Raw genomic sequence first — 14,374 nt, 5'->3', positions numbered from 1 at the left:
CATACTTTGCGTGATTACATTCAATGGGTGTCCATCCTTCTTGTGTTGAGACTTCATTGTAGTGATAATGAAAAAAAGAAATTTACACCACTCCCAAAAAGAATAACCATAGAGGAAGAAGGTTAAGTTGACTGTACTGAAATATTATATAAAGTGGATGAAAACTGCAAAATAAGTTGACTACATTGAGAGTGTCGTTCTGATGAATGTTGTGCTAGAGTTTTCATGGCTAGCCACATTGACAGACATTATTATGACAAGCATTGTCTGCCTTTCTGCTTCAACAAAACAGAAGACAAGTAGTTGTGCATGAGTTAGTAAAAAGAAGGAACTGAAAGAAAGAAAAAAATACAGAGATTCACAGCTGGACAGTGTACAAAGAGAGATTTCGGGATACAGAACCCTAAACTTAATGTCTCCACCAATTTCCTTTGTTGGGACTCAGAAAACCATGCAAAAGAAGTGGCAGAAAGTATTTTAGGGACAGAAGGGATGGACAACAGCAAGAGCAAGCACTTCTGAACATAGTAGTGAAGTGGAAGTTTCTGGTTTCTTTGAAGACTGTTCTCCCATGTGATGTTTTGCAGTAAACTGGGCACATGATGTTTTGCTGGAGGTTAGGTAGTGAGAGGGCATGTGATGTTTTGTAGTGAGTTCTCTCTAGCAAAAGGAATGCCTTTGGGCAACTGAAAACATCTGTGGGTGGACTTTAAGGAGAGGAGATATCTAGAGGCCCATATATAGTGAGGCTTGGATTTTTGGATCAACATCACTGTGCTGATCTTCATGCTTAGACACTTGACTGTGCAGAGAGAAAAGTTTCAGAGAGATTCTCAGGGCAAGCCAGCTGAGTCTTGTGGCTTTCTCTGAGTTGTCATGCTTTAAATGGTCTAATTGCTCTCTTATATTCAATATTTGAATTTTCAAATGCCAAGATCTCTATCGATGACCTTCTTGTTTCAGGATCTGGTAAGGCTCTGTTGACAGTGGAAGTCAATCTCTGTATGCATTCAGTGTTGGCTTCTGCAGGGCCTTGTGTTATTTTAGTAAAGAAGTGATTTTTTTTTCCCACAGCTCTTCAATCATTTCCCACACTCTTGTTTTCTTTTACTTTTCTTCTTCTTTTTATTTATTTATTATTTATTGCAATTTATTCACTTTGTTTCCTGGCTGTGGCCTCTTCTTTTGTATCCTTCCAATCCCACCTTCCCTCCTTTTCTCCTATGCCCTTCCCCTAGTCCACCGATAGGTGAGGTCCTCTTCCCTTTCTGTCTGACCTAGCCTATCAGGTCTCATCAGGACTGGCTGCCTTGCAAAGACTTCACTAAAGCTGCAGCAAGACATTGTCCAAATACAACATCATCAGACAGGATTTCCTCTTTAATGAATGAGGAATGCATCCCATTCATTAAAATAGACTCTTTTAAACATTTTAAAGAGATGATATGGAATGTCTTTTGAATGCCACATCATGTCATCATAAGCTTCACCATCATCATTAGCAGGTATATGCTGCACAAAGACTGGAAAGGCTCATGGTGCCTGTATAAGCCTGTGTAAGCCTGTATAAGGCAACTCTTCTGGCAATGAACTTGGCTCTAAGGAACTCAATTGCCCTGTACAGCCTCTTGCTCTTCCCAGCCCTTTACTTCAAAGAGGTGGTCTGGGCCTTCTAGCCCTGTTTGCTTCCCTTTTTCATCTTGAAGAAAATTCTCTGTGTTGGAAACCAAGCCTGAACCCTGTTGTTCTCCTCCTACTGGCTCCTTTTGCTTTCCCAGCACCTCAACCTCTAGTTGCAAACTCTCTAGATGCACAAGCAACTCTGCAGTCCTTTCCAGCACCAGAGAATTGAGTGAACCTTCTGAGTTTTCAGCACTCCCACCCATGAAGACCACAATGCAAAACCAGAAAATATCCTCTGCGAGCAAGACAGGAGACAACCCAGTGGCAAAAACCACTATTTTGCCAATCTTCTTAAACAACATTGCCAACTCATCAAGACCTGATGATTCCTCTGCTTGCTACCTTAGAAGTAAAGTTAGCCATTTTGCTAAGTCATGGGTGGGCTCTTCCTGTAGGCTTTGACTTTTGACTGAACCTATTTTATTTAGGATTCTTAAACACCCTTACCTCCCTTCCAAACCCCCCAGCACAGATAGAAAATTAGTAGGGAAAAGGGATATAGACCTCTTTTATTAGGATCAATGGGTTTTTAGGCAATTCCCAAACTCAGTCTTCAGGATACTTCCAGCCTAATCCAAAGGCCATCACCAAGCAGCAACAGGGATTATTAGTACTACAAGTGAGCGAAAGCCACAAGACTCAGTTGGCTTGCCCTGAGAGAAGTTCTCTGGAACATTTCTCTCCCTGCACAGTCAAGTGTTGAAGCATGAAGATCAGCACAGTGATGGTGATCCGAAAAGCCAAGCCTCACTGTGTGTGGGCCTCTATAGATCTCCTCTCCTCAAAGTCCACCCACGGATGTTCTCAGCTGGCAAAATCAAACCCTTCAAAAGAGATATCTCACAGCAAAACATCACATGGCCAGCTTGCAACAAAACATCACATGACAAAACTGAGTCTTCAACGAAACCAGAAACTTTCACTTCATAGTAGGACCAATGCACATATAAATACCCAGAGACTTATGGCAGGATACACTAGTCCTAAACAGGTCTTAATCAGATGAGATTTCAGTGCTAAAGGAGGAAGTCAACACAAGACTGTATCCCCACCTCAGAAGCAATTGACAATTACTAGAAAAAAAAATAGTTTTCTCCAATTGAATCTTATTAGGCATACAAACTTACTGGATACACAAACTCTTTTTTTTTTTAGTTATACCTTATTCACTTTGTATCCCCCCATACAACCCCTACCTCCTCCCCTCCTAATTCCACCTTCCCTCCCTCATCTTCATGCATGCACCTCCCCAAGTCCACTGATGGGGAGGTCCCCCTCTCCTTCCTTCTGATCTTAGTCTATCAGATCTCATCAGGAGTGGCTGCATTGTCATCTTCTGTGGCCTGGTAAGGCTGCTCCCCCCTCAGGGTGAGGTGTTCAAAGAGCAGGCCAATCAGGTTATGTCAGAGGCAGTCCCTCTTCTCATTACTATGGAACCCACTTGGACATTGAACTGCCATGGGCTACATCTGTGCAGGGGTTCTAGGTTATCTCCATGCCTGGTACTTGGTTGGAATAGCAGTTTCCAACCCTGTGTTCAAATTTTTCTGGTTCTGTTACTCTCCTTGTGGAGTTCCTCTCCTCTCCAGATCTTACTATTCCCACTTCTTTCATAAGATTCCATGCACTCTGCCCTTCAGTTGGCCATAAGTCTCAACATCTGCTTTGATAGTCTGCAGGGCAGAGCCTTTCAGAGGCCCTCTGTGGCAGGTTCCTAACTTGTTTCCTGTTTTCTTCTTCTTCTGATGTCCATCTTCTTTGCCTTTTGCGATGGGGATTGAGCATTTTAGTCAGGGTTCTCCTTCTTGATTAGTTTCTTTGGATGTACAGAGAATTCTAAATAGAAAAATATTGAATAGCAGAGAAACATTTAAAGAAATATTCATTGTCCTTAATCACTAGGGAGATACAAATCAAAACAGTTCTGAGAATTCACCTTACATCCATCAGAATGACTAAGATCAAAAACTCAAGTGACAACACATGCTGGAGAGGACTTGAAGAAAGGGGAACCTTCCTCCATTGCTGGTTGGAGTGTAAACTTGTACAACCACTTTGGAAATCAATCTGGTGCTTTCTCAGACAATTAGGAATAGTGCTTGCTCAAGATCCAGCTATACCACTCCTAGGCATATATCCAAAACATGCTCAAGAATACAAGAACATTCGCTCAACCACATTTGTAGCAGCTTTATCCATAACAGCCAGAATCTAGAAACAAGCCAGATTTCCCTCAACTGAGGAATGGATACAGAAATTGTGGTACATTTATACAATGGAATACTACTCAGGTATTAAAAACAAGGAAATTATATATAATTTTCAGGCAATTGATGGGAACTAGAAAAGGTCTTCTTGAATGAGGTATCCCAGAAGCAGAAAGACATGCATGGCATATATTCATGTATAAGTGCATTATATCCATATAATAGAGGATAAACATACTAAATTCTATACTCCTAAAGAATCTAAACAACAAGGAAGACCCTAGGGAAGATGATAAATCCTCATCCAGAAAGACAAACGCATAAACATAGGAAGCAAGAGAAGACAGGGAACAGGATAGAAGCCTACCACAGGGGGCCTCTGAAAGACTTTACCGGCTAGAGTCTAGAAACAGAGACTGAGGCTTATAGCCTAACTTTGGGCAAAATGCATGTAATTTTATGAAAGAAGGGAGATATACAAAGACCTGTAGTGGACAGGAGCTCCAAAAGAAGAACAACGGAGCCTTAAAAACTGAGCTCTGTGGCCCCTGAAAAGAATGATACCCCAACCAAGGACAATGCCTGGAGAGGACCTAAAACCTCGGCTTAGATGTAGCCTCTCTGTATGCCTTTTCATATCAAATTTCTACTCTAAAGTTTACTTTACATTGTTAGTTTAAGGAAGAATTTTATTTTTTGTATATTTATTCAGACTTCTTACATAAATATTCAATACCTATTTACCACTTTAATTGAGTAATTTTTTTCAACTGTACTGAAATACTTGATGGACAGCATCAGTATATAGCAAGAAGAGTATTCCCATTTCTCCCTCCAGCCCTTTAAAATATCAATATCATTCATTTACTTACCAAGAATTGATCACAGCTTGTAACTCAGCATTCCCTCCCAACCAGTTAAAGCACCCTTTTCCATTATTCAGTTTTCCACTTCATATATAATTTGTATTCTGGCACTCCTCTCCAAAGCCCACCACCGTTCTTATGGTTGTTTTATAGTCTCTTGGTTTCTCTAGTTACTCTATATTCAAATATGAGTAATGAGTCCTAGGAGCCACAGCTGAGAGAAAACCTGTGGCATTTGTCTTTCTGGGCCTGGGTTATCTGGCTCAATAGTATCTTTTCTAGGTCCATCTATTTATCTTAAAGTTTCATTATTTCATTTTTCTTTACAGTTGAATACTAGTCCATTGTATAAATGTGTACATCTTCATTATCCATTCATGTGTTTGAGGATATTAAGATTGTTGCAGTTCCTGGCTATTGTGAATAGTACAGAACCTTGAAGAGCATGTATCTTTGGAGGAAGTTGAGTACTTTGGGCCGTATACCAAGAAGTGGTATAATTGGGTCACATAGTTACTTTATTTTCAGCTATTGTGAGGATTTTCTATACTGATTTTCAGAGTGGTATGAATTTTTCATAAACCACCAACAGTGAGTAAGTGTTCCTCTTTCTCCACAACCTCAAAAGCATCTGTTGTTAAGTTGTTTTGTTGATATTGGCCACTCTAACTGGGATTAGGTAAACTCTCAAAGTACTATAATTTGCATTTACCTGACTGCTAAGGATAATGAACACTCTTTGAGGTGTTTTCTAGCCATCTTTATTTCATCAACTGACAAACCTCTGTTCAGATATCTAGTGCATTTTTTAATTGGGTCATTTGTTGCCTTGCCTCAATTCTTGCTGTTATTTTTAAGTGACCTCTCAATTTTGCTCTACTTATTCATCAAAGTACACATAAAGACTAGTGATAGAGAAAGTTAAGACACTATATATTTGTAGTGTCTTAACTACATGTATATATATATATATATATGTATGTATATATCTAGTATCATTAAAACATTTACATATACTTAAAGAAAATAACAGATTAAGGGAAAGACAAAGGAAGTCAGGATGTAGAAAGGAAGAGAAAAAATAAGGCCACACAGAGAACAGGAAAGAGGAATGTAGAGACTGAAATGATAGAAGATAACAAGGTGATACAGAGGGATTGTTTTGTTTTGTTGTTTTTGTTTTTCATGAAAAGTAGCCAGAGATAAACTATACCAAACCACAGTGGAATAACTCACAGACATTTCATACAGCAGGTCTCATAGGAATATCCCACGGCATTGCGGAGTACTGTACCTTCAAGACTGAATCTCTCAGAAACAACTTGGAAAAATATTGATGATAAGGGAATGAGCTCAGATATACACAGTTAGAAAATGAAATGGATAAAAGAAGACCAAGTCTATGAAAAGTAGCTGAAAATGTTTGGGAGCAAGACGTGCACAGCAATAGAATACTAGGTTTGACCTGATGCACAATAAATGATGGGGTTGAATGAAAGAATACAATTTGTCTATTTGCATTCAAATCACTAAATAAAGACAGAGGAAAGAGAATCTAAGCCCACAGTCATTAAAAGAAGTTAGATTGTGGGAAGCTCATGTTGGATATATTAATTTGGCCAAAAAAATTGATATATTAATGTGGTTGAGAAGTCTAAAAGAAAATAATTCTGTTAAACAAATTTGTTTTACGTTGGCATAGATAAAAGAAATCTGAGTCAGATGTTAAAAAACAAATCATCACTATTAGGAAATAAATTTTAAACTAAATTGATTTTTTTCTTGAAATTATCATTGTTTTTATATTTAATTTGCTATTAAAGGCACAACTAACAACTATAATAAAATCTTCCACTATGGAACACAATGGATATCCAACTTATATTAACTACGTTAACTCTATTTCAACCCAGACTTGTTAAATGTGATAAATATAAACATACCCTCACTCCATTTTATGATGCTAACTTTATAAAACACTATAATTTATTCTGCAAGTAGAAAGAAAAACATCATTTTAGTGTACTTACATGAGAAGAAAAATAAATTGTGTCTAATTTATGTTAATGTCTTATTTCAATTTTTTATTATTGCAAACATTTTAGTAGATGGTAATTTTATTGGTCAGAATTCTTTACAAGGCTGCATATAAACACTAACAAAGTTCAAATCACTGCCACTGAATTGTAATGGTATACTTTTTAAAGCTATCTTAAGGTATCAGTTTTCAATTTTGTGGGTTATAGTACCTCTCTATATAATTGTTTTTATAAGGAACAAAATAAATTCTCAAGGAGCCGCTAGGTTTTAATAACTTCATTCTTTGGAGAAATAGTATGTGATGTCTTTCCATTACACTTGATGATTGCAATAGGTGAACAAATATTCAAACTCATTTGCACAGTTTCTGAGGACAAGTGTTGTTCCTCTGTTGTTTCCCAGTGAGACAGAGTTAACTCTGCATGTCTGACATTGAGCCATATAACCACTGTTGGGATTTGAAAATCCTTTTATAATAGGCAAAGGTTTTTATGCTTGGACTAGGAGAACTAACATGGTTCAGGGCAAAAAATGCTAGGTTTGTAAAAGAAAGAAATTGAAAGCTAATATGTACTAGAATGTCAATGACAGCAATATATTTGCTTATTACTAAAAACACAATGAGTTGATAGTAGCAGTTACAATTAAAGTATATTTGAGAAAAAATACAAGTGAAGAAATTTTTGACATATTCATTTAAAATTAAATTCCATAGGCTATCATGTTAACCACTGAACACGCTGCGTAGAGTTTTAATTGTGGCGCCTTTGTTACAGGTGTGGCAACAGTTCTCAGGCATCTCTATGCTGCGTCTCTAGTTTATGGAATCAGCTTCTTTATAGGAGTTAAGAGACACTTGGAAAGTATATCTATGATTGTCTTTTATTATTTATTCTGAGTACATATTTATTTTCCCTCAGAATGTTAATTTGTCATACATTATTGCATCTTATTTCTTTTTTTAATTTTTTATTAATTACACGTTATTCATTTTGTATCCCCCCATAAGCCCCTCCCTCCTCCCCTCCCGATCCCACCCTCCCTTCCCCTTCTTCATGCATGCCCCTCCCCAAATCCATTGATAGGGGAGGTTCTCCTCTTCTTTCTGATCTTAGTCTATCAGATCTCATCAGGAATGGCTGCATTGTCCTCTACTGTGGCCTGGTAAGGCTGCTCCCCCCTCAGGGGGAAGTGATCAACGAGCAGGTCAATGAGATTATGTCAGAGGCAGTCCCTCTTCCCATTACTATGGAACCCACTTGGACATTGAACTGCCATGGGCTACACCTGTGCAGGGGTTCCAGGTCATCTCCACGAATAGTCCTTGGTTGGAGTATGAGTCTCTGGGAAGTTCCCTGTGTTCAAATTATCTTGTTCTGTTGCTCTCCTTGTGGAGTTCCCGTCCCCTCCAGCTCTTACTATTTCCCACTTCTTACATAGAATTCCATTCACTCTGCCCATCAGTTGGCCATCAGGCTCAGCATCTGCTTTGACAATCTATACTGCAGAAGCTGTCAGAGGCCCTCTGTGGCAGGTTTCAAGGTTGTTTCCTGTTTTCTTCTGGCTTTCAGAGGCCCTCTGTAGCAGGTTCTGAGGTTGTTTCCTATTTTCTTTTTCTTCTGATGTCCATCCTCTAAAGAGAGAATTCTCTGTAGAGGAATATGGAATGGCAAAGAAGCACTTAAAGAAATGCTCAACCTCATTAGCCATTAGGGAAATGCAAATCAAAACAACCATGAGATTTCACCTTACACCCATCAGAATGGCCAAGATCAAAAACTCAAGGGACAACACATGCTGGAGAGGTTGTGGAGAAAGGGGAACCCTTCTCCACTGCTGGTGGGAATGTAAACTGGTACAACCACTCTGGAAATCAATCTGGCACTTTCTCAGACAACTAGGAATAGCGCTTCCTCAAGATCCAGCCATACCACTCCTAGGCATATACCCAAAAGAGGCGCAAGTACACAAAAAGGACATTTGCTCAACCATGTTCGTAGCAGCTTTATTTGTAATAGCCAGAAGCTGGAAACAACCCAGATGCCCCTCAACTGAAGGATGGATGCAGAAACTGTGGTACATCTATACAATGGAGTATTACTCAGCAATGAAAAATAAGGAAATCATGAAATTTGCAGGTAAATGGTGGGACCTGGAAAGGGTCATCCTGAGTGAGTTGTCCCAGAAGCAATAAGACACGCATGGTATATACTCACTTATATAAACATACAATATAGAATAAACCCACTAAAATCTGTACATCTGAACAAACTAAGCAAAAGAGAGGACCCTAACTAAAATGTTCAATCTCCATCCTGAAATGCATCTTATTTCTTTATGCAGTGTATCTAACATTTGATCCTGACAAGATCCACTATACTTAATGACATTTCCAACTCAGAATTGTAAATAGTCACATTAATTCTGGAGCTTTTTGTTTCCCTTATATTCCTTAAGATCCTCTCATAATTATCAATTTGTTAAAATGAGTTTTCTTCTATACTTCCTGATATCCCTTTGTAGAATGATATTCATAGTATCTACAATAATCTTAATGATTTTTGTATATTTAAAAACACTGAAGTATATCAGTGAATATAAGTCCTATCACCCCCTAGGAACCATCTCTGTCTCTCTCTCTCTTCTTCCAGCTCTTTTGTGCACACACACACACACACACACACACACACACACACACACCAATAACAATATAGTAGTTCTAGATGTGTTTGCATAATGAGAATAAGGCTATCCTATTCTTGGCAAGATAAAATATAGATAGGTTTAGATAAATATGGAGAATCATTGCCTTTAAAAAATGTGTGAGAAAGATTAGTCAATTCTTCTCTGCACAAAAGAATTCATCTGCAACACAGGAAAAGATGAAACTCCTGTCTGCATATTTATGCGTATTCATCTCATCTAAACACCAGTCACAATCTGATCACAAAAAAGGACAGGTGTAGAAAAGCCCTGAAAGGACACAGCTGCAGCAGAGCAAGTCAGGGTTCCTGAAAGCATGCACACAGCAATTACCATCCATTGGATACTACAGCCTCCTGTCAATAGAAGCAAATACATCAGAAATATAGTCGATGCTAATTTTAATGTTGAAAATCTTATTTGTTATCAGCAAACCCATACATTGGTACTTTCCTCTTAACTATAGTTAAAAGAAATGATTTATTATGCTAATGCTAGCATCGCTCATTCATTCAGATGATATGAATAGCAAGTGCTTGTCAGTAATTCAAAGGCTGCCACTAGTTGTGATTTCAAATTTACACAATAGCTATGTGGTTTAATCCTGGATATGGTGCCAATAATAAACGAATAAAACAAATTTTACCCAGTCATGTCCTTCAAAAACAGAAAGAATTAAATAACTAGTAAATAAAAATGAAAGTTGTTGTTAATAATATTAGAGTTATAATGGAAACTGCTTTGGATAACATTAAAGTTATAGTTACCTAAACTTGTAATGATGTAGTTTTTCTTAACTGGGTAAAAAAATGTCAAAAGGTTTTTTTGGCATTATATATGAAATAGGCCTTTGAAATAAACTTAACACTAAAGTAATACAGTTTGTGTACATAAACATTCTTGTAGAAGTAAAAAGGTACGAAGAAAGAAATATGATTTCATTAGAAGTGATAACCAATCAGCCTAAGCAAGGAGTATAAAATATTTTGCTATCTAAAGCAATTATATTAAAACAACTTTTAAAATATTGTTCAAGTTCTGTCCTTAGGATAACTCAGAAGGAAAGGGTAAGTGGTTTGATGTATACTTCAATCTTGGGTGCATAACACTTGAGACAGAAGGGCATGTTCAATTAAAAAAAAAACACGTTATAACTTTAGAGAAATATACTTACCTTCTTAATTTAAAATAAAGCCTTAGGGATGAGGATCTCACTATTTTTATTGTTTTTATTTAGATAAAAGTGCTACAAGATAGAGCAACTACAAGTGATCATAGAATATAGAAAACATTAGTGTTATCTTCAAATATTTAAATGACTTTTATAGAAAATGTATATAATTTTATTCTATGTCCTCTAAAAGTTAAAATTAATGAAAGGATAATGTAGGGATCGGTAAGCAGGAATTTCTATGGTCAGCCCCCAGGGGACCTGACAAGCAGGACATCAGGCATATGTGAGGCCACCTACAGAATTGGGGGATTGTGAACACCAGAGAAGACCTGGAAACCACCTGCAATCACCTCTTTATTCTGCGTATGTGCTGGGTCACCCTATAAGAGATCTCAGCCCTCCTTCTCTCTCTCCCCCAGAGATAGTCTCTTCGATGTCCCCCTTTCCCTAACAAAACCTTCTATGTGGAACCTGCTGCTTGGCATGATTTATGCACCCACAGTGTAACTATGCTGCAGGATCCTAACCGATGGTCATAGATTTTAGGTTTCTTTTAATATATATAATATATATTTAATATATATAATATATAATAGAATGATAATAATATAATAGAAAAATAATGATAGAAGAATAATATAATATAATAACATATGTGTTATACTCCATACATACATGGACTATAATAGTTTAATTAAATGCCTTACTTTCATCTGTTCCCAGCCCTGTTGCTAACAATGTATAAGAAAATCAATATATGAAATTAATAAAGACTATGGATCCATGAAAGTTAATTTATTTTATTTTGTTTTTTTTAGGTTTCATTCCAGGCATCCAGGATTGGTTTAATATATGGATATCCATCAATGTATATAAACAACTGTATAAACAAACTGAATAAAAAACAACAACAACACATTATCATCTTATAAGTTGAAGAAAAAAAAACTATCATTTTGTTCTGATGACAGTTTCCTTTGCTTTACAGAAGCTTTTCAATTTTCTGAGGTCCCATTGATTAACTGTTGATCTTAGAGCCTGTGCTATTGGTGTTCTGTTTAGGAAGTTGTCTCCTGTGCCAATGAGTTCCAGGCTCTTCTCCACTTTTCCTTCTCTTTTTAAATTTAATTTTATTTTTTTTTCTTATCAGTTACATTTTATTAACTCTGTATCCCAGCCATGTCCTGCTCCCTCATTCCCTCCCAACCCCTCCCTCCCTCCCTCATCTCCACAGTGCCCCTTTCCAAGTCCACTGATAGGGGGTACCTCCTCCCCTTTCATCCGATCCTGTTTTATCAGGTATCTTCAGGACTGGCTTCAAAGCCCTCCTCTGTGGCCTAACAGGACTGCTCCTCCCTTGGGGGGTGGGGAGGTCAAAGAGCCAGCCATTGAGTTTCTGTTAGAAATAGTCCTTGTTCCCCTCACTATGGGAAACCAATTGGTTACTGAGCTACCACAGGCTACGTCTGAGCAGAGGTTCTAGGTTAAGTTTCACATTAGGTTTGTGTATTTTTGTCTTGTTATTGAATCAATCACACCTTGAATAATATTCACTGAGAATATGAACTTGACAAGAGCTGAATGAAAGAATGAGTGAGTAGTTGAAATAAAAAATATTTTTGATTAAGTTTTCCATCACACACAGTTAAACATGCACAATACAACACATTTTTCTACAGAAAATGTTCATTAAAAATCATATATGTTTTATTTTTGAATTATTTTATTGCATAAACTAAACTAAACCTTATCAGAAAAATATGATAGTATATAAACATTAATTTCAATTATTTACCAATTCAAAAACTAAATATTTGAAATGTCAAAACTCTTGATATAGTTAATTAGCCCCTGAAAAATTGATTCAGTTATTTCATTCTAATTGACTGTATTTTAACCATCATCTATTAGTTTGAATGTAGCAACTTCAAGTACAGTATATTTTTAATGATACAAAAAATGAAATGTTAGCATGTTTGAAACAAGCACTTCCAAACAACCAATAAATTGACAAAAAAATGTATATGTTTAATATAAAAGCAGGGAAGAAAAGCAATTTCAAATCTTTTTTAAGTAAGTGGTAATCATTTAGGTATTGACACATATTTATCACTTGTGAAATAAAACCGTGATATGCTCTGTAGCAACAAGCAATTTTCACTCAAGTTCAAATTTCAAATAAAATGCAAAGTAGGATTAAGAACAGTATAGTTTCTAAGTCTTTTTTTTTTCATTTTGAAACTTTTGGTGATAGAAGATTTGCTAAGGTTATTCCGAAATGATTCTCTTACCTCAAAGCTCTTTCTTCCTCATCTCTATTATCCAATGTCTCTAGCTATCTTTCCCTTAATTAGCTAATTCATACTAGATAACTATTCTCACAATTGTAGAAGTAACATATAGAAAGACAGAAATAAACAACTTTGGAAAATAAAACAAATTAAGGTATGGATTCTGCCTTCATGCAGAATACAGAAAACAAAGCTAGATGTTGTCATTGTGTACATTCTGTTGAGGTGATCATGTTATTTAAATATCTGTGTGTTAAGATCAGAAACCAGGGAGGAGGGGTGAAAGGTGATGGAGCCCACACAGAATCCCTGGAATCAGACTTGAGAGACCAGACTCAAGGTACAGTTCTAACTTTATTGTCCAATGTAAAGACCTTTAAAAGACTGAAAGGCCAATCAGACCATCCCACGCTGGCCTCAAGCACCAGTACACTCAGTCAGGTTGGTGCAACTGTAAGGAAGTGTGTGTGTCTGTGTGTGTGTGTGTGTGTGTGTGTGTGTGTGTGTGTGTGTCTGGCATTGGAGGACAAGGTCACCTTAAAAGGCTTCCACAAAGAAGCGGGACACAGTCACTGCCCTGGCCTTGGATCCACCTTGATATTTTAGTAGTGTGCTAGCAGCCCTAGAGGATCCACACTGTGCAGTGGATCAGGATATTTTGAGGAGCCATAGGAGTTGCTGACTCTTCAATCTCCATTCCTCCAGTCCCTGTGGGTCTCAAAGGCTTATCTCAACACTCCCCACACATTCCCCCTCTGTTACATTTTCAGGGTTAAACAAATCTCCAGAAGGAGAACTTTGATGTGCTGATTTTGGAGGCATATATGACTTTTAAGCCATATCAAGAAAAATATAATAATTAAAACTACATTCATGATGGCATAAGCAAATAAACTACTGGGGAGAAAATAAAGTGATAAGTTTTGAAGCCACATCCTGGAAGAAATATCCTAAATCAGATAAGTTAACTACATCCACTCTGCTGTTATTTATAGTCATTATCTTCTGACAGTCTGGCATCTGGAAAGATGGGCTGGTGTCACCATCCATTCCTTTACTCAAGGATAGATTCTACAGAGCCTCCTGGAGTGATTCCATCATAGGTGTACAGCTTTATGGCTCCAGCAGGAACCCAAACTGGCTTGTCTGTTCCTTCTGGGAAAACATGCAAACCCTTGTCTCATGGTTATGTAGGAACAGGACTCTTCTATACTTTGTACATAGAATCCCACCAGGAGTAAGGAGTGAGCCTGAAAATCATCACACTCCAATGTTTACAGGCAGCAGACAGACCGTTTTTTTGGCAATTGTTTAAAAAAAACTAATGGTAAAAATAGCTTCAGTTTATATGTCCTGTGGTTATATCCTGATGTCCCGCTTTTAATTTTTTTAAGAGAGATATTTGCTCTT

The sequence above is a fragment of the Psammomys obesus genome, unplaced genomic scaffold (assembly GCF_907164565.1).
Source record: "Psammomys obesus unplaced genomic scaffold, mPsaObe1.curated_primary_1811, whole genome shotgun sequence".
Lineage (NCBI taxonomy): Eukaryota > Metazoa > Chordata > Mammalia > Rodentia > Muridae > Psammomys > Psammomys obesus.
The sequence above is the reverse complement of the archived record's forward strand: the minus strand, read 5'-3'. Positions refer to the sequence as shown.